General features: G+C 37.5%; 1 long non-coding RNA gene across 1 annotated transcript; it reads right to left on the reverse strand.

The window, feature by feature from the left end:
- Window positions 1-619: 619 nt before the first annotated feature.
- On the reverse strand, window positions 620-15,807 carry LOC145991043 (uncharacterized). Its single transcript, XR_014442002.1, has 3 exons — window positions 15,598-15,807; window positions 3,495-4,131; window positions 620-2,221 (listed from the first exon to the last, which is right to left on the reverse strand). It is a non-coding gene; the product is annotated as an uncharacterized LOC145991043 (long non-coding RNA).
- Between the last annotated feature and the right edge of the window lie 2,784 nt (window positions 15,808-18,591).

Here is an 18,591-nt window from a genome sequence, read left to right on the forward strand (position 1 = left end):
AAGGCAGGTGCAGTGAACACAGAAATAACACACTTCCATTAGATTTAAATTTAAAGACACTCAAATGGACGGAACGTATGCACAAGGAAGAAAAATTGATACGCAAAGAAAAAATAGTTTCACGCGCTTGTACACAATAAAACACATTACACACAACACACACACAATTGCATTATTTAAACATACACTCATGAATCCTTATTGCAAATTTACTTTTCATCCCGCATTTATTTCATGTTGTCAAGTGCCGCTAGTGTTGTGACGGATACTTTTCGGCCAGTCGGTAAGAGGATGATAATTCTTCCATCTTGGGTCCACACGTTCCGTTGGCCGTGGCGGTCTTTTGCCCTCCGCAACACATCTTGTCGCACGGACGTCAGGGATTCGGTAATGACCAGCTTCGTCCCTTTCAGAGATTTCTTCCGCCTCCAAACTTCGTCCCTGGTGCGGTAGCTGGTCAGACGAAAGATGATAGGCCTCCTTCCTTCACGGACGGCATCGGCGGCGGTTCTTCTTTGAGGGCCAAGGCGGTGAGATCTTTCGATGTGCTCCAGGGTGATGTGTTGATTATTTTTGTGCACGAGTGTGTTAGCCGATGCGTAGCAAAGTATTTTAGGAACAACACTTGCAAAAAAATCTTCTAGGACTAGCTAATGAAAAATTTATTTGTAATTGAAGATCATAATATGTTTTAAGGTGTGGTAATATTATACAGGAATTGAGATATGAAATTCTCGGATCCGGATTTTTCGGATCCGGATCCGTTTGGCCATCCCTACTGTATACCAGACACATCCACAGCATTATCTCCACCCCATCATTCATCTGGGGTAAAACTATCAAAATATTGATTATTACCATGTAGTATCACAATGTGTTTAAGCATTAACAGGGCTTTCACGTAGTACTATGATATTTACTCTTATCCAAACTTTTACATACATTCAGAGCCCTCTTTCTCTCTAGCTATCTGCTTTCAACATAAAAATATTTCTGTGCTTCTTAACTGTAATTAAATACTTCCAAATTACGACCAGCCCAAGAGGTAGAAAAACAACGCAATGTAAACAAAATATAAATTATTAATTAAGAAGACACTTTTGAGTGAGCTTTCTTCTTGTGTCTTGTGAGATTAAATTGCTGGTGATATGTTCTATCACAAATATCACAAGAATAGGGGCGTTCGTTTGCATGTATTTTTTCATGAATTGAAAGTTTCCGCTGGGTAAGAAAGGATTTTTCGCAAACAGTGCATATAAATGGACGAACTCCAGTATGTGTCAATGCATGCAAAGACATATTTTGTTTTGTGGAAAAACATTTACCACAATCACTGCAAGAAAAAGGTCGCACAGCATTGTGTGTTGTTTCATGTTTTGAAAGTGCATTTGTATCACAAAATGCTAATCCACAAATGATGCAACATAATGAAGATACCATATGTATTGTTCTTTGATGACTTAACATGTTACTTTTACGAGCAAAAGATTTTCCACAAACCTTGCATGCAAATGAAACTCCATTATGTATATTTTCATGAGTTGACAAAGCATGTTTCGTGTTATATGATTTTCCACAAATTTTGCAAGAAAATTGTCTCCTACTACTGGTATGAATTCCTTCATGGACCTTTAGTGAGCTCCGATATCGAAAGGATTTTCCACAAACAGTGCACAGAAATGGCAGAAAATCAAGATGTATTTTTCTGTGCAATGCAAGAGCCCCTTTCAGTCTGTATGCTTTACCACATACGTCGCACGAAAAGTTTGGAATTTCAATGTGCAGCGTTTCATGTTTGGAAAGACTCTCTTTTCGACGAAATGCCTTTCCACAAACTTGGCACGCATGTGGGCGATCTGTTTGGTGCGTAACTAAATGCGAATGAAGAGGACCACGATGACCATAGGTTTTCCCACAAACTTTGCATAGATATGGCCGAACACCTGTATGTACCCTCTCATGATCAAGAGCTGCTTGTTTTCGAATAAAACGTTTGTTGCAAAATTTACATGAAAATGGCCGTTCACCACTGTGGTTTCTCATATGCTGATTCAAAAGGGCTCTTTTACGAAAAACTTTCCCACACTTTTCACACACAAATGTTTCTTCTTTCTTCGAACTTTTTGAGTGTCTTAAATGCAATGATAAATCAGTGGCAGAATGAATCTGAAGTGGAGACATGTTCTCATGTAAAATTGTAGATTTTATGGTGTTCCCAGACCTGAAAATATAAAGAAAATAATTTTATGTTAGGAAATGAAATGTGATTAACAATGTCTTGAAATTTAAAATGATAGCTTTTGAAATAATTAGGACTGAGCCCATACTGATGCTGATGTATCGGTATCGGCCGATACCAGTGCTATCGGAGAGTATCGAGTGGAATTTATTTACAGACACTTTTCCGGCAAATTGTTATTTGACGAAATCAGCAAAAATGCCACATGACATTTTTGTGTAGTCCTAATTATCCTGGAAATTTAGCAAAATTCATACTTTCTTCTTATTTTGCACCAATTTTGCGTGAAAACTGGACTATGTGATTACATTATTTAAAAGTAAAATTCTTGGTAAATTGATGCATATAACTGGAGAAGAATATTTACACAATATTGATCAATATTTTGAACAAATTTTAATTATTGCAATTTTCGAGTATCAGTATTGGTGGGAATCGGTAAGAGTATCAGTATCAGTATTGGTTGAAAGTGGTACCGAGCTCATTGTGTACACTTAGATATGATGAATCTTAAGAATTTTATTAATGATTCCCTTTGTAAGGCCAAGTCAACTGAAAGTGAGCCAACCTGGAGCAAATGGTTTCGTCCAGTCATGTAACACTAGGTGGGCAGGCTGCATGCAGCTCCTCTGCTTTCATTCTGCACATGGACGCATGGCAAGGCATTGCTGATGTGGAGTTGGTACATGTTAAGCAACAGTCTGTTGCGCAATGAAAACTCCACAAGAGGAACAGCATGGTGTAGCGAGACTTTTAACTGTCGACGGTGTGTCACAACACGAGATTTATGTTGTGATATTGCCGCATGTCTGCAATACATGATGATCATTACATGTCTTTGGCCTCTGTGAAATGGTGGTGTGAACATTTCCAGCAAGCATGTGCAGGAGGCTGTCACAGACATTTTCACCCAGCTAACAAGGGAGTTTTACGAGTCTGGCATTATTAGGCCCATTCAACAATGCGACAAATGCCTCAAGCTGGAGAACATATATCTAACTACTGTACATATGTTTCTGTGTGTGTATGGTTCTCTTCCTGCACTGGATAAAGAATACTTATCTTTAATATACTTGTTTCCCTGCACGAAACATCGGATTGACTCACTTTCATTTCACTTGCCCTTATATAACAGCTGCTGCACACCTCTTAAACAGCTCATTGAAGTGTGTCCATCAGTATGAGCAAAATGTAATGATAAAAATAACTTTATGAACTGCGTGATATCACGGCACACACAACACACAAAACTTACTTTACAGTCGATTCTTCAAATAGTTCTCCATTTGCCTCTTCTTTCACATCAATGATTTCTTCTTTGGTCAGATTGAATTCACACAATTGAACATGGTTGTTTGAAGATTCCTCTTTGAAGAGCTGATCTAAAAGATCTGGATCATACTTAATATTATGCACGTGAGTTTGATTTTTGTAGCTTTGCAACTCAGACAATGTCTCATTCAAGTCCACTGGAAGATTATCTATGCTTTCAACTTTTATTTCGTTCTCTGTAAGGTCACAGCCAATGGTGGGATAAATCATATTTTTGGATTTGGTGCTCGATTCATTTTTAACATATCCCTTCTGAATTTTCATTGTTTGTTTGCCAGAGTTGTGTGATATCTCTGGTTTGCTTTCCATGCTTAATGCACACTAACAATATTTTCATAGGAAATTTTAACTAACTGTACAAGAACATGTGAATCAAGAGTTGCAATTCCAAAGACACAAAATTATTTTGACTTCAGAAGAAATGCACAAAGTTTTTCAATTAAGGTATCTCTTACTGATCTTCACATCATGACCTGGTGAAGATTTCACAAATTGTTATGTTTTACAAATAATTCATTGTTTCTTGTTCTGAATGTGTATGGATTCATGACTTCCAAAGCCTGCAAAGGAATAAATTATACAAAGTATTTAGTCACACAATGACAGGCAATCACTACTACTAATAATAAACATGCTTGGAAAGAATAAATTAATAGTCTTTTATAATATTAGGATCAATAGGCCAAAACAAAATCGGCATGGCACTAGTGACGTGTGGTGACGACACTTGAGGTAGCAATCAGTGGCGTGCCAAAGTGGGGTTGGTGTGGGTCATAACCCCCTCCCCCTGTAAGGCCCAGTATTCCTAAAAAAAAAAAAAGAACGTCAAAGACAGGAAAATATTGCAAAATGAGGAATCAGTACTAAAAAAAAAAGAATACATGTAACTCCCACCCCCTTTCGAAAGTCAATAACGATTTGATTTGACTACTAAGCCAGAGATCCCAGGTTCGAATCCCAGCCTTGCCCACTACTCACACAGAGAGATGAGAAGTGCGTGAAATAAAAAGTATTGCATATGAACTGTGGCTTCAACAAGACAATAAATATTGTGATTTGAAAATAATTAGAGATGTGAGATTGATTGATCTATCTCTGCTAGACTAGTTACCTCAGTGCATGTCGATGAATGAAACCGAGTTTACTGCCCTTACTAAATAATGCATTCACTGAAAAATGCTAACAATAGCAAATGCCTCTATCGATATTGCATATGATAAAATTTCACTTATTAGCTCATACTAATTTCTATTTTGAATTTGGGACTTCTGGAGGTTTGTTACTGATTTTTAACCCGTAAGGATGAACATATGGATAAAATTTACACCCAGGGATTTTTAAATATATTTTTTTATCATTACCAATGAGTGCCTGATGCCACCCTTCGCAGCACTTTTCTATTGAACCATTCCGACTATCAGGAAGTCCCGATTTTCGCAGGACAGTTCTTTTTTTTGAGGGTCATGCCCTGCAGTCTGCGATGCTACTCCAAAAAGCCAAATATGTCCTACTTTTCAAGAATGTTCTGTGAAATACACCTAGACTGTTAGTGCCTTTCAAATCAATAGTATTGTGTTTGTTTGCAAAGAAATACTTGTAGATCTAAAATTTTTCACGCTTGCAACCTTGGTCTTACTGTAGAGCTTACATTTATTGCTTAGAAGCAGATATTGTATGCAGTATGATATGCAAGTGATCACTAAAAGTAGTCTATTTGCAAGGACGCTTTGAAAATTGAAAATAGCCCAATTTTGGGGATTTGCATGTTTGATGCATTCATGAGATAGATGATTACTACAGCTGTGGCAAGAGATAGATATATATATATTTTCAGTATTGATTAATATTTTAATATTATTTCACAATGTATGGATGTTTTATGGTAAGAAAGTAAGGAAAGATACACAAAAGAAACAATACGAACGAGAAAGATCGAAAGGTTACGAACATATTACAATGGTGCATTTTATTCACTATCAATTCAAATAAAAATATAAATAACTTTTGTGAGTGAGTAGGAATGTTTCAGAATGGCATTTTGGAAGTCTGTACTACTTCCTTTATCAGGTAATAAAATAAAAAAACTTTAGGTGCCAAACATGGTACTGCGTGGTTAAATCGTAAGTTGAGGATAGACAAGGTATAAAACTTACGGTGACAGCATAAAAACTCCGATGGAAGTCTTCGCTGGTTAAAAATTCCCTATGTTAAAAACAAAAACCACAACTAAAACAATAAAAATTGAAGACCTATTACAGTCCCCTAGTGACTTCCGTCAGTGTTGGGTAGAACACATAGACTGTGAGTGCTCCTATCCTGCGTTGAAGGTGAAAATTTCCCCTCCAGGATTCCCCTCTTACGATGAGACGTGGATTTCGCACTTCACCCCGGAAACCAAGCAGCAGTCAATGCATTGGCGGCATAGTGGATCTTCGGTCAAGAAGAAATTCAAACAGACGCACAGCAGCTGTTTTGACGGAATTTGGCTGGGAGTTGTTTGATCATCCACCTTACAGTCCTGATCTGGCTCCCAGCTATTTTCACGTTTTCTTGCACCTCAAGAAATTCCTGTCCTCCGGTGAGCATTTTGGCAACGACAAAGAGCTGAAGACGTCTGTCACACGCTGGTTCCATTCACAGGCGGCAGAGTTCTACGACAGTGGGATCCAAAAGTTGATACCACGATACGACAAGTGTCTCAATTCTGGTGGTTGCTATGTTGAAAAATAGCTGAACCTTTGCTGTACCTGTTGCCAATAAATGGTTTCCTGAAACTGTGTTGTTGTTTTTTTTTAAAAAAAATAGGGAAACTTACTTTCTGGATGCGCCTCGTATTACATAATTGTAATTTTAAATATTTTTTATAGTCTTTGTAGTTGAATTTTAGCAATCTTTTTTAATGATAGTTTGCATATCAGCTGCCTTGTTTATTTACAGTTTAATGATAATGACACTATTTACTATTTTAATGTGATTAGTATTTTGCATGTTATTCTACACAAAATATTTGCTACTTTTTTCTATAAAAATTACTGAACATGAAATCAAGAAAAAATTAAGTGTTTACAATTTACATATTGCATTTCCTTTCATATGAGCTTCATCCCATCAGTACATATATTTTGATTCCTTTCTTTTCCTTTTTAGAACCTAATAAACAACTTTAAATGATTACGAGATTGATGCATATTGACCAAATGTGATTCCAATATCTACAAAATCATTATGTACATTATTCTATAAATTATTTCTTCAAAGTGATTTAAATCAGTGATTTTTTTTTCAAATCAATCAATCTTGGCCAAAAGTTACAAAGGCGACGGACGTTGAATAACAAAAATAAAATAAAATCAAGAAGAAAACACAGATTAAAGAGAATTGTGTAATATTTCAAAATACATGTAGGCAGCATGACTTTTTCCTTTGCTAAGGAGGGGGGTGCACCTGACCCTGTTCTCTTATAGTTATAACTCTGCAACGCCCCCCCCCTTATGCATCCCTGGATGTCCTGCTTTTTGTTTCAGAAAATCGGGTCACCTTAAATTAAATCAGTTGTGAGACTTTGTTAGTTCTGCCTAAAGGGCTACAGAAACATTGCCTGGGTACATTTCACCCAACATGCACTAATATATTTCAGTTTGGTACATCAACATGTTATTTTTTTGTATTTTTTTATCAATTGTGTAATTCAACTAAAATTAGTTTAATCAGTAGAGACAAAGTTATTTAAATTTAAATTTTTTTTTTAAAAAAAATAACAATTAGGACTTAAGAAGTAAATTCGCTTGTGGGTAAAACATACCCACCTTGCATCCTGGTGGAGAGTGCTCAAAACAGTCTATTTTCTCCTCATCTTTATCAATTGTGTAATATAATAAAAATGTTCAAACCTAATAAAATAACTTTAATCAATGGAGGTATTATAACGTATATGCATGAAAAATATGTAATTTGGATTTACAAAACAATTTTGCTTGTGGGTACAATTTACCAAGCATGCAACTATATGCCCTAGCAGAGAACATGCATCCTATCAGGGTTAATAGAAATGTAAATTAGGTTACCTAGAGCGAATGCAGAATATAGAGAATGTCTCCAATTTCGTTAATATTTGGTATACTAACTAAATTTGGCCTTCTAATCATGAATCTGTTGTTAAAATGAGGGGGGTCACGTCTGGAAACTGCAAAAAAAAAAAAAAAAGGCTGATATAAGTGGATTTTTTTTGGGTTAAGAGCTGTATTACATTTTTTTGCGAACAAAATTTTAACTATGCTTGCCTAGTTAAACCTTACCGGAAATGGTTCATGGGGTTATCTGTGAATGGTTTGTGGGGCTATCCGTCAATGGTTTGAGGGGCTACCCGTGCATGGTTCATGTGCTGATTAGGAGGCCAAAATTAGTGAATATACCAAATAATAACGAAATTGAAGATAGTTTCTTACTCTAACCTTACCAGAAATAGTTTCATCGGGATATCAGTTAAATCTTTTCCCAATGAGCACATATTGTCACAAAATATAAGTTATCTAGCACTAGCTTCCTCACTGCGCAAAATGCCATTTTTCTAGAAGAATGCTCGAATACCGTTGCCAAACCTACTTCTAATCAAAGTCCGCAATGCCATGCTTCAACGATTAATGATCTTCAAGTAACGAAGCAACAACTAATGCTCTGCAATTAACGAAGGAACAGTGTGGCAACGCTGTAGACAGCCCAACGAATGCCGAACGTCACTTGTTCATACCATCAAACATGGTTGGTATGTTTATGTATGGAGAATGATTGCGGCAATCAAGAACATAATTTTGCAACATATATAGATGTAAGTGTACAATTTTTACACGTGACCCCCAAATCTTAACTCCAGATACGTTACCAGGACTGCATATTTAGTGAGTATAAGAAGTAGGAAAGGAATTGTAGACATTGTGCAATCATTCAGGTTACCTAAACTATGGATGGAAAGGAAGTTAAATTCAAACATGCCCACTTGACTGAGTTCAATTGAATTCCCAGTGCCAATTTGCAGAAATGTTTTGGAGTTTTGAGCAATACATTTACATTCCAGTTTTTTATCATGTTGTTTGTAAAATAAGATACACCAGATATCAAGTCAATATGGTGACATTTCATGCAATTGGAAAGCACAATTTATGCTTTAATATCAAAAGTAACTATGGAAAGCTCTAAGACTGATATATTATAATGCCATAACTTTAGACTTTACCTTGTAAAAAAAAAAAAAGAAGTGTAAAGTTGAAAGATTGGCATAGTTAGTTTAATCTGGCTGAATATCAGAATTAGCTTGGCACAGTTTAAATTCTGGTGGAGAAACGGTGAAAACATGTATTATTTGCAATATACAGGATGATTCAAAAAGAATATACGTATTTCAAACCAGTATGCTGTCGAAACTACTGATCACCGACCAGCACAGCGTTCCCTGGCAGTAGATAACGTTGTCTAGTTTCAATCAATTGCTGCTACATCGCTCGTGCAGCACAGTTTGTCTTCATGATCCCACTACTTCAGTCAAGTGCGAGATTTTCTCAATGAAACTCTTCCTCACTGTTGGACTGGTCATCAAGCAACTAAAGACTTGGCACTTTTCAGCTGGCCTCCACGGTCACCAGATTTGTCTCCCTGTGACTTTCTCTTGTGGGGGTACATTAAGGAAACTGTTTATGTACCACTAACAAATGACCTGGAAGAGCTGAAAAAGCGGTTCATTACTGCTATAGCGTCAGTGACGATGGACATGCTTGCCCGAGTATGGAATGAATTTGATTACCGCTATGATGTTGTTTGTGCCGCTGGTGGAGGACATATTGAACATCTTTAGATATTCGTAAGTAAGTGTCAAAACTTTCAGAGTTGCACTACTTCTATTTTGTCAAATATACCTATTATAACTCCATTAAGCCTTGTTTCCATGATTATGAAAAACTAAATATGCTGACCAAGGCAGTAATTTATTTTATTATAAAACATAAACTAACGTAACGTTTCAACCTTCTAGCAAGGTCTTCTTCAGACTCTGTATCAAGTACAAAAGTAACCAGATACAACAAGAAGGGTAATATATATACACAAACATTACTCCCTCCAGACTATTTAGAAAGTTGTTAGGAACTTTCTAGCAGATGACTTTCACTTTCCAACTTTACTTTCACCTAAAAGGCTAAACACAATTACTTCCATATAGAATGTGGTTGGACTTTTTAATCTCACGCTCTTTTCCCTTAATTTTTCTTCCTTCTCCTCTCCTCTTTTTCTCTTGTCCTTTCCACTCTTTCCAACATCTTCTTCCATTCTTTGTTTAACTTCAGTCCCCCATTCCAGTTCATTGTGTCTTCTTCGCCTTTCTTCTCTATTTCCTTGGCTTCCTTCCATTTTCTCACTAGCATTCTCTTCTCCCTTCCTATCTGCTTAGCCTCATCCCACTCTATGTCATGTCCTGTTTCTCTCGTGTGTTTAAATATTGCATTTCTCTCTCTCTTAAGTCGCACATCATCCCTATGTTGTTTCAACCTATCTTTCAGTCTCTTTTTCGTTTCTCCTATGTACACACTCTGACATTCTTTACAGTTTACTTCGTAGATAATCCCTTCTTCTTCCTCTTCTCTGTTTTCCTTTTTCTTGTTAGCATTCCTCGCTATTCCTAAGATGCTTCTCCCTCCCTTCCTGTAAGTTTTAATTCCTGCTTTTCTAAGCACTTTGCATATCTTTTCTGTGGTCTTCCCCATAAAAGAAGTGATGTAAGTGAGGTGACAAAAATAAATTTTATAAAGAATATGGAGGACAGAATCAAGAAAATATGCATGAAAGAATGTGAAAAAGAAGGCAAAATAAATAGCCTATGGAAACAGCTGGAAAAGAATGGCTATGAGAAGCAGGATAGACTGGACATAAACAGAAGAAGTAAGAAAACGGGCAGGGGAGAACTGGAAGAGAAAGAAAAAGAGGAGAGAAGGTTTGGAATAAGGAGTATGGGGAAGACCACAGAAAAGATATGCAAAGTGCTTAGAAAAGCAGGAATTAAAACTTACAGGAAGGGAGGGAGAAGCATCTTAGGAATAGCGAGGAATGCTAACAAGAAAAAGGAAAACAGAGAAGAGGAAGAAGAAGGGATTATCTACGAAGTAAAATGTAAAGAATGTCAGAGTGTGTACATAGGAGAAACGAAAAAAAGGCTGAAAGACAGGTTGAAACAACATAGGGATGATGTACGACTTAAGAGAGAGAGAGAAATGCAATATTTAAACACACGAGAGAAACAGGACATGACATAGAGTGGGATGAGGCTAAGCAGATAGGAAGGGAGAAGAGAATGCTAGTGAGAAAATGGAAGGAAGCCAAGGAAATAGAGAAGAAAGGCGAAGAAGACACAATGAACTGGAATGGGGGACTGAAGTTAAACAAAGAATGGAAGAAGATGTTGGAAAGAGTGGAAAGGACAAGAGAAAAAGAGGAGAGGAGAAGGAAGAAAAATGAAGGGAAAAGAGCGTGAGATTAAAAAGTCCAACCACATTCTATATGGAAGTAATTGTGTTTAGCCTTTTAGGTGAAAGTAAAGTTGGAAAGTGAAAGTCATCTGCTAGAAAGTTCCTAACAACTTTCTAAATAGTCTGGAGGGAGTAATGTTTGTGTATATATATTACCCTTCTTGTTGATCTGGTTACTTTTGTACTTGATACAGAGTCTGAAGAAGACCTTGCTAGAAGGTTGAAACGTTACGTTAGTTTATGTTTTATAATAAAATAAATTACTGCCTTGGTCAGCATATTTAGTTTTTCAAATATACCTGTTTCAAATATGTATATTCTTTTTGAATCACCCTGTATTATGTCTCCAACTGAAAGCTGAAGGTATTTGAACACATATATTCAACCACTGGAAAATTGTAATGAAAGCTTTTTGTGAAATTTCATAAAATATTTTACTTCCACCCACTACTTCAAGTTAAATATGTCCTACTTCTGAGGGCTAGAAATGGCATTAAGTAGACAAAATATATCAAACTAGAAGAAAATAAGCACATATGCTACTTACTTAAAGTTTTTCTGAATTTATCGACTATTTTAATTTATTCTTTAGGATTGTTTGCATGATTTGATTTTATAAAATATATTTTTATATGCACTCTTAATGATATGAAAAGGTACCTTTGACCTTCTGTACCTCCACTAGAAAGTGGAAATGTTTCCATTGTTCATGGGGATTATGTTCTTTATGAGTGTTCTATGTTTTTAGCTCATGCAGATATTTTATGGTGAAGTATATAATGTGTGTGGTTTTATGTGGTACCATCAGGGGTGAAATATTTTGGTTTTATCAGGGCTCAAATATTTTTGTTATTTGTTGTTTCCGTGCCTTCAAACAAATTTTATGTTACATGAAACAAAAATATATCAATGAAAAAACTTGCATATATTTTTTCTTTTGCATGCATACAATCAGTTTTTAGGAATAAAAAGGTGAAAGTAGTGTATCATTCCTATGGCACTTGATACGTTTCACCCTGCAACTACACAGCAGAACATGCATATTTCTTTTAGATAGTCCCAAATGGGCTCGCAATTAATTTAAGAATATCCGTATACACAATTCTATATTCGGTAACAGTTTCTGATCAGAATAACGGATTTCTTCATTTTTACACAAGAAAGTACTTACTGGAATGAGTTATTTTAGCATTTGGATACTTTGTGGGGGTCTTTTCTGCCATCGTAGAATCTACTGGAGCGGAAAATCATGTGTTTTTCACGAAAAATATCTCTCCGACGCACAATTGCTGTTGCTGTTCCTTGCTTGCTAAATGTAAACTGGATCTTGATGACGTAACCTCCTGTCAGTGTTTCCAACGATGTGCTTGTTTTCCAAGAAGATGAAAAACTAAATATACATTTCCGATATTACTACGACCCCAAATTTTAACTATGTTTGCCTAACTGAACCAAACCTAACCTAACCTTAAAAGTGAATGGTTTGTGAAGCTATCCGTGAATGGTTCGTGGGGCATTTTTCGGTTAAGAAGGTTGGAAACACTGTATACCCACTAATCATCGACACTACTGAAGCTGTACCTGCCATATTGTGTCTTAAGCCAGCTAAAAAAGGACGAACAATAATTACGGTAATGGTTCCAATTGCACAAAGACTAATTATGGTAGAATTTTGGAAATCATTATCACACGAAATTTGAACATTCCTTAAAGTAATGAGCACTGTTTGGACTCGAAAAAAGTTATTTATGTTGAAGAAAACAACTTGAAAATTACCTTACGCACTTCTCATGGACAAGATATTCTCCGTCGACAAGCGACAGTAAATATCATAGAAGCGTGGGAATGAATGTAGAAGTAAATCATAACCTTAGTATAATGCTTTGCAATAATTTTTCTAGCTGGGAGATAAAATGCCCCGGAACACCTCATCACTTCGAGCACTGCATACAACTCGTTTTTAGGGTGAAATATCTGTAGTAACACTTTACTATAGGGGCGACGGATTTCTTACTTTTTACAGGAGAAAGTACGAGGCGTATTCGGAAAGTAAGTACCAAAATGGTGTAAAAAATAAAGTAAAATAGTTTCGTACCTCTTTTTATTTGCATTGTATTCTACTGACCATAAACTACTTTTCTACGTAGTTTCCACCATTGTTCAAGCATTTGTTGTAGCGTGGCACTAGTTTTTGTATCCCATCATCATAGAATGTTCCCGCCTGTGACGAAAGCCATCCATGCACTGCTGCTTTGTTGTCGTTATCCTCGTCGAATCGCTGACCAGCAAGAAACTTCTTCTTCAGATGAAGAAAGAGATGGTAGTCACTTGGTGCCAAGTCAGGGCTGTTTGTGGATGAACAAATTATTCCCAGCCGAATGATGTGATGAAATTTTGAGTTTGTTGGGCCGTATGCGTACGAGCATCGTCATGAAGCAACACAATGCCTTCGCTAAGCATTCCGCGTCTTTTGTTTTGAATTGCACGACGCAGTCGGATTAATGTGTTACAGCAGGCATTTTTGTTGGGGGTCTGTCCTCTAGGCAAGAATTCAACCATTCTTGCCTTGAGGAAACAAATCACAGACCGCACTTCACAGTCGGCGGGCCGATTGATTTTCTTGAACATTTCAAACCTTCAGAAATCTACGAAGAAAATGCATAACCTGCTCCCACACATGCCTGTGGCGAACTAAAGGATGAAGGATGTCAGTGAGAACTCACACGGTCGCGACTGCATCGCTACAGCGGCAATATTTGCAAACGGTACTTACTTTACAAATACGCCTCGTACTTATGCAAATCATTTTCTTTAGAGTTGTGGAAGTTTGTGAATGTAGTTTTGATCCATTGTAATGTGAATGCATGTTGTTTTCTGCAAAAATCTCTGTACAACATGCTGTTTCTGCTGCCGCCATTTGCTTTCTGCACGAGAGCACAATGTTCCATGGGCTAGACTCTACTTTACATCCTTATTGCCTTCTGGTGGTAACCGATGGAAGTTAACAACACTGCAGGCTCGTTTTTGCGTCCGCATTGTGAATGCGTGTGCATTGATCATTTGCGTTCTGCGTAGTGATTGCTTATTTGCATTCGCGGTGTGTTGTGCATGTGTATGGTGCATAAAGAAAAACAGGTTCCAAAAACTTGTAGATAGTGTAAAAAAAAAAATATGTTTATCCCCAGTAATAATTTACTGCATCGTTCAAAACCGTCCTTGCAGACATCCGGCATCTCTTCGGGTAAGTACCTTTTTCTTTTTACACTTTCTGTTCACGATAGCCCCACTAACCATTCACAGGTAGCCCCATGAACCAATCACGGGTAGCCCACGACAATTCACGATAGCCCCACGAACCATTCACGATAGCCGCATGAACCATTCACGATAGCTCCACGAACCATTCACAATAGCCCCACAAACCATTCACGTTAGCCCCAAAAACCATGCACGGGTAGCCCCACAAACCATTCACGTTAGCTCCAAAAACCATGCACAGGTAGCTCCATGAACCATTCACTGGGACGAGATATGCCTATGAGGTTAGGTTAGGTTTCATTAGCACTCACTTCACCCCTAAATATGTGCTTCATCATCGAAAGATTTCCTCAGTACATTCAATTACTCATATCCGGACAACATCGGTTTTTGTTGATATCCCCCTCCAGGTAATTTTTCCTCGCTTTGGGATTTACGTTGTTGAATTCCTTGTACAATAAGCTTTCCAACGATATATGACACGTATTCCTTAGAAATAGGACGTAGAGTCTTACCGTTCCGTGTGTTAGATGACGTAAACCCCATAGTCAGTGTTTCAAACTTGCAGTGTTTTCACTATAACATGACGTGTCGTATTTTTAATTTTTTTTTAACTATGCTTGCCTAACCTAACCTTACGGAAAATGGTTTGTGGGGCTAGCGTAAATGGTTTTTGGGGCTAACGTCAATAATTTGTGGGGCTAAGGTGAATGGTTTGTGGGGCTAACGTCAATGGTTTGTGAGTCTAACGTCAATGGTTTGCGAGGCATTAGCATAATTTCAAATCCGGGCACGAAAGTATGAATTTTCCCGTGAATAAGGTCGCAACACTGCATAAATCGACAAAACACTATCACAACGCGCGATGAACCAGTACGCTATCGCCATAATGTGTGTTACAGAATCGAAATAACGAGTAACAGCAAGTACTCGTAAATGTAAAAAATATACATTATTTTCGTTAGAAATTCATTATTTTACCTAAACAAACGTTCCGCATTCCAGAACAGTATGTTAGCAATGTAAGAAAGTGTGAAATAAATTATTTATAGGTGTCACCCCTATAGTAAAGTAGTACCATGTCGGTTATTTGTGGTTTCCGTGCCGCCCTTGCAGAAATTTTATGTTACATCGAAATCTATCGATTAAAACATTTGACGCAACTCTCGAGGGGTACAGTCGGTCAAAGGTCCTGGACACATTTTTATTTGTTGTGACAACTAAAAATTATTGATTGAGTTTATATAACAATATACCAACCTCTGAATCCAAACAATTAGGTCTTGCCAAAGATTTCCAAACTTAGCCCGCTAAATTAAAAGCTCATTAACAACGTTTTTTAACAACCGTGATTTGAAAAATATACACTTATACCCTCTTTGTCTAATAGAAATGTGATTGTTGGTAGACTTTTACAGAAAACAAAAAGCTATTCTCTTCTACAGAAAAGGTTCATACTGTATGTCCATTTTGAAGGAGGTAACAAATTAAGATACTACATTATGTCCCTCACGCTGGTTGACCAATGTGTACATAGGCAAATAAATTACTCATCTTTTTTTATGTTTTTATTATTAAAGAATCATTGCGTTGGTGTTGGAATAGACTGTTCTTTTCTTACTGACATTCTTGAATCTGCATTGCGAAAAAGGAGTGAATGAACGTGCTGATGGACAATTTGCCAATCATGAGACATTACGGCCCTCAATCTGCGATGCTAAAAAAGCTGACGACGTCAAGTCTACAGAGTTATGGGACACTCTAGGCGAAAGCGCAGGCGCAGGGTGTTGTTTAGCGAAAGTTTCTGCATGGCGTTAGCGGAAGGAATGTCCTTATGGCAAAAATGAACTCTACTGTGGATTATGTCTATGCTGTTACTCATTTTAAACACATTCAAAGAACGGTCAAGCAGGGTTAGCAAAATTTGTTTTTTTTTTTTAAAAAAAAGAACAAAAACTGTCCTTTTTTGTGTAAAACATGTTTGTTTGTTTTAAACATAGTTTTAAACATGAGTTAAAAAAAACATGTATTAAACAAAAGAAAGTCAACCTTTTCCCAGTGAATTATAGTTAAAGTAGTTAAAGAAAAAAATAGGGGTGTGCGGGATCCCGAAAAGTCTGGACCAGGCTCGGGGGAAAAAAAAATCCTTCCCGATCCCGACTTCGGGAAAGACTTCCTGTCTTTTCGGGATTCCGAGCAGTTAGTTTTTGTACCAGAAGTGCAAAAACAAGCACTTAGGATGAAAATTACGTGTAGAATTCGAGATTTTCAGAGATTCGGGAAATTTGGATCATTTCCCGTCCCGAAAATTTTCCGAATTTGTCGGGAAATGGCGAATAATTTTCGTCCCGAATGTCGAGATTTTAAAAAAAAATTCCCGTCCCGATCAAAAAAAATCTACCTAACCTAGAAAAAATACTCATTTTTATGAAACTATATTACTGAAGTACAGTGGCTGCAAGGACAGTTTATATCACTTTGGAGATAAGGTGGAAGGGGTGTGCGAGACAGAATTTTTTGGGACTGGATGGGAAATTCTTTAAATCCCGACATTTGGGACGGGGAAAATTCTCAATTTCCCGACAAAGTCGGAAAATTTTTGGGACGAAGCTCTTGAAATCTCGAATTCTACACGTAATTTTCATCTTAAGTGCTTGTTTTTGCACGTCTGGTACAAAAACTATCGATTTCCGATATGTTCCAAACATACATTTACAATGAAGAAAATGTCAATTGACGACATTTTAAAATGACCATTTTGTATTTCCCTACTCCTTGGGACCCCGAAAAGTCGGGGAGTTATTTCCCTAAGTTGGGATCGGGACGGGATTTTTTTTTCCCGATCCCGGTCCCGACTTTTCGGGATCCCACACACCGCTACTGCAGAAACAAAAGTAGGGAGTAATAGCCCCCATTTTTCCGCCACTGCTGAAGTAGGTTAGTATTCATATACATCTAAATTTCAAGAAACTAAATATTATAGAATTACTGTTTTACTCGTGGAAAAATCAGGGTGAAATACTTCCTGCTGCCTGAACAGTTTATATAGGAGAAAACAACTTGCAGTGTCATAATAGATTCTCCAGATCAATTTATCTAGCCAAAGTACAAAATTAAGTTACCAAAAGTAAGCGTCTGCGCTTCATTCAGTTGTACAAACCAATGAATCGTATCATCGTTTCGCAAGAGAGAAAAAAATCCACGTCATGATCAAAATCACGTATTGTGTATTCAGATATCAGTTTCCAGTACAGCGCCTTGAATAACGTAGTGTGGAAATCGACCCAAGAAACTAGTTCCCCAGACGGATGACAAACATAGAAGGTAGTGCGATCGAACCAGGTGCTAATTTTGTTATGAAAGTAATGCGGCTTAGTTAGTTTTTGGAATATATTGTGTAGATTTGTTTGTCTAGAAAGGCGGTAAGTGAATTGATGGAAACAGTTATATTTGTGGAGTGATTTGCAGTCACGAAATGACACTAATTTGGAAAGGAAAGTAAAATAAAATTAATAAATAGCATGCATGCGTAGCACAAGAAGAAACATCGAAAAGTGATTCCGGACGTCAGGTGTTGGATTGTGTACTAGAGTTTTATTTTTCTATGTTATTAGAATATAAATAGTATCCTGAGAGATATTTCATACCGAGGCGAGCAGTCCGTAATCAATGCAGCCCTTCGAACCGTAGGGACACGAGCTCAGACTGCACCGTTTCCTCAAGGAGATTTTACACCAAAGCGACACGCGACAAACGATACGAGGATTTCACACCAAAGCGACACGGGTCTTCTGTCCAAGGCAACTTTCATACCGAAGCGACACATGTTGCTTGGAAACGAGCCAATCAAGAGCAACATTTCACATCGTAGCGGCATGACGGGAAGCACAGGCCAGCGTGAAATCCTCAACCGATAAGTGTCGCGTGCCCCTTGTCGCTTTGGTGCGCAATCTCACTAAAGCAAGACACTCATTGCATCGCGCATGCGCGAACAACAAACCACGGCAACATGTTGCAAGCTATTGAGGAAATGGCCCAGTTTGAGCGACGACAAAGCTACACGTGTAGCTTACCGTGTCGCCTAGATCTGTTGTAATGTGCGGTTTGTCGTGTCGCCTATCTGTTGTTCGCACAATTAACAGCGAACGCTTGCTAATAGACTGAAGGCACCATGTCGCTTGTCACTTAGTTGGGAACTCCCTCTGCAGCGCGTCGCTTCGGTCTGAGCACCCTTCATTTAAGGAGCTTTCCGAC

Source organism: Lepisma saccharinum, chromosome 8 (assembly GCF_977018435.1).
Source record: "Lepisma saccharinum chromosome 8, izLepSacc3.1, whole genome shotgun sequence".
Lineage (NCBI taxonomy): Eukaryota > Metazoa > Arthropoda > Insecta > Zygentoma > Lepismatidae > Lepisma > Lepisma saccharinum.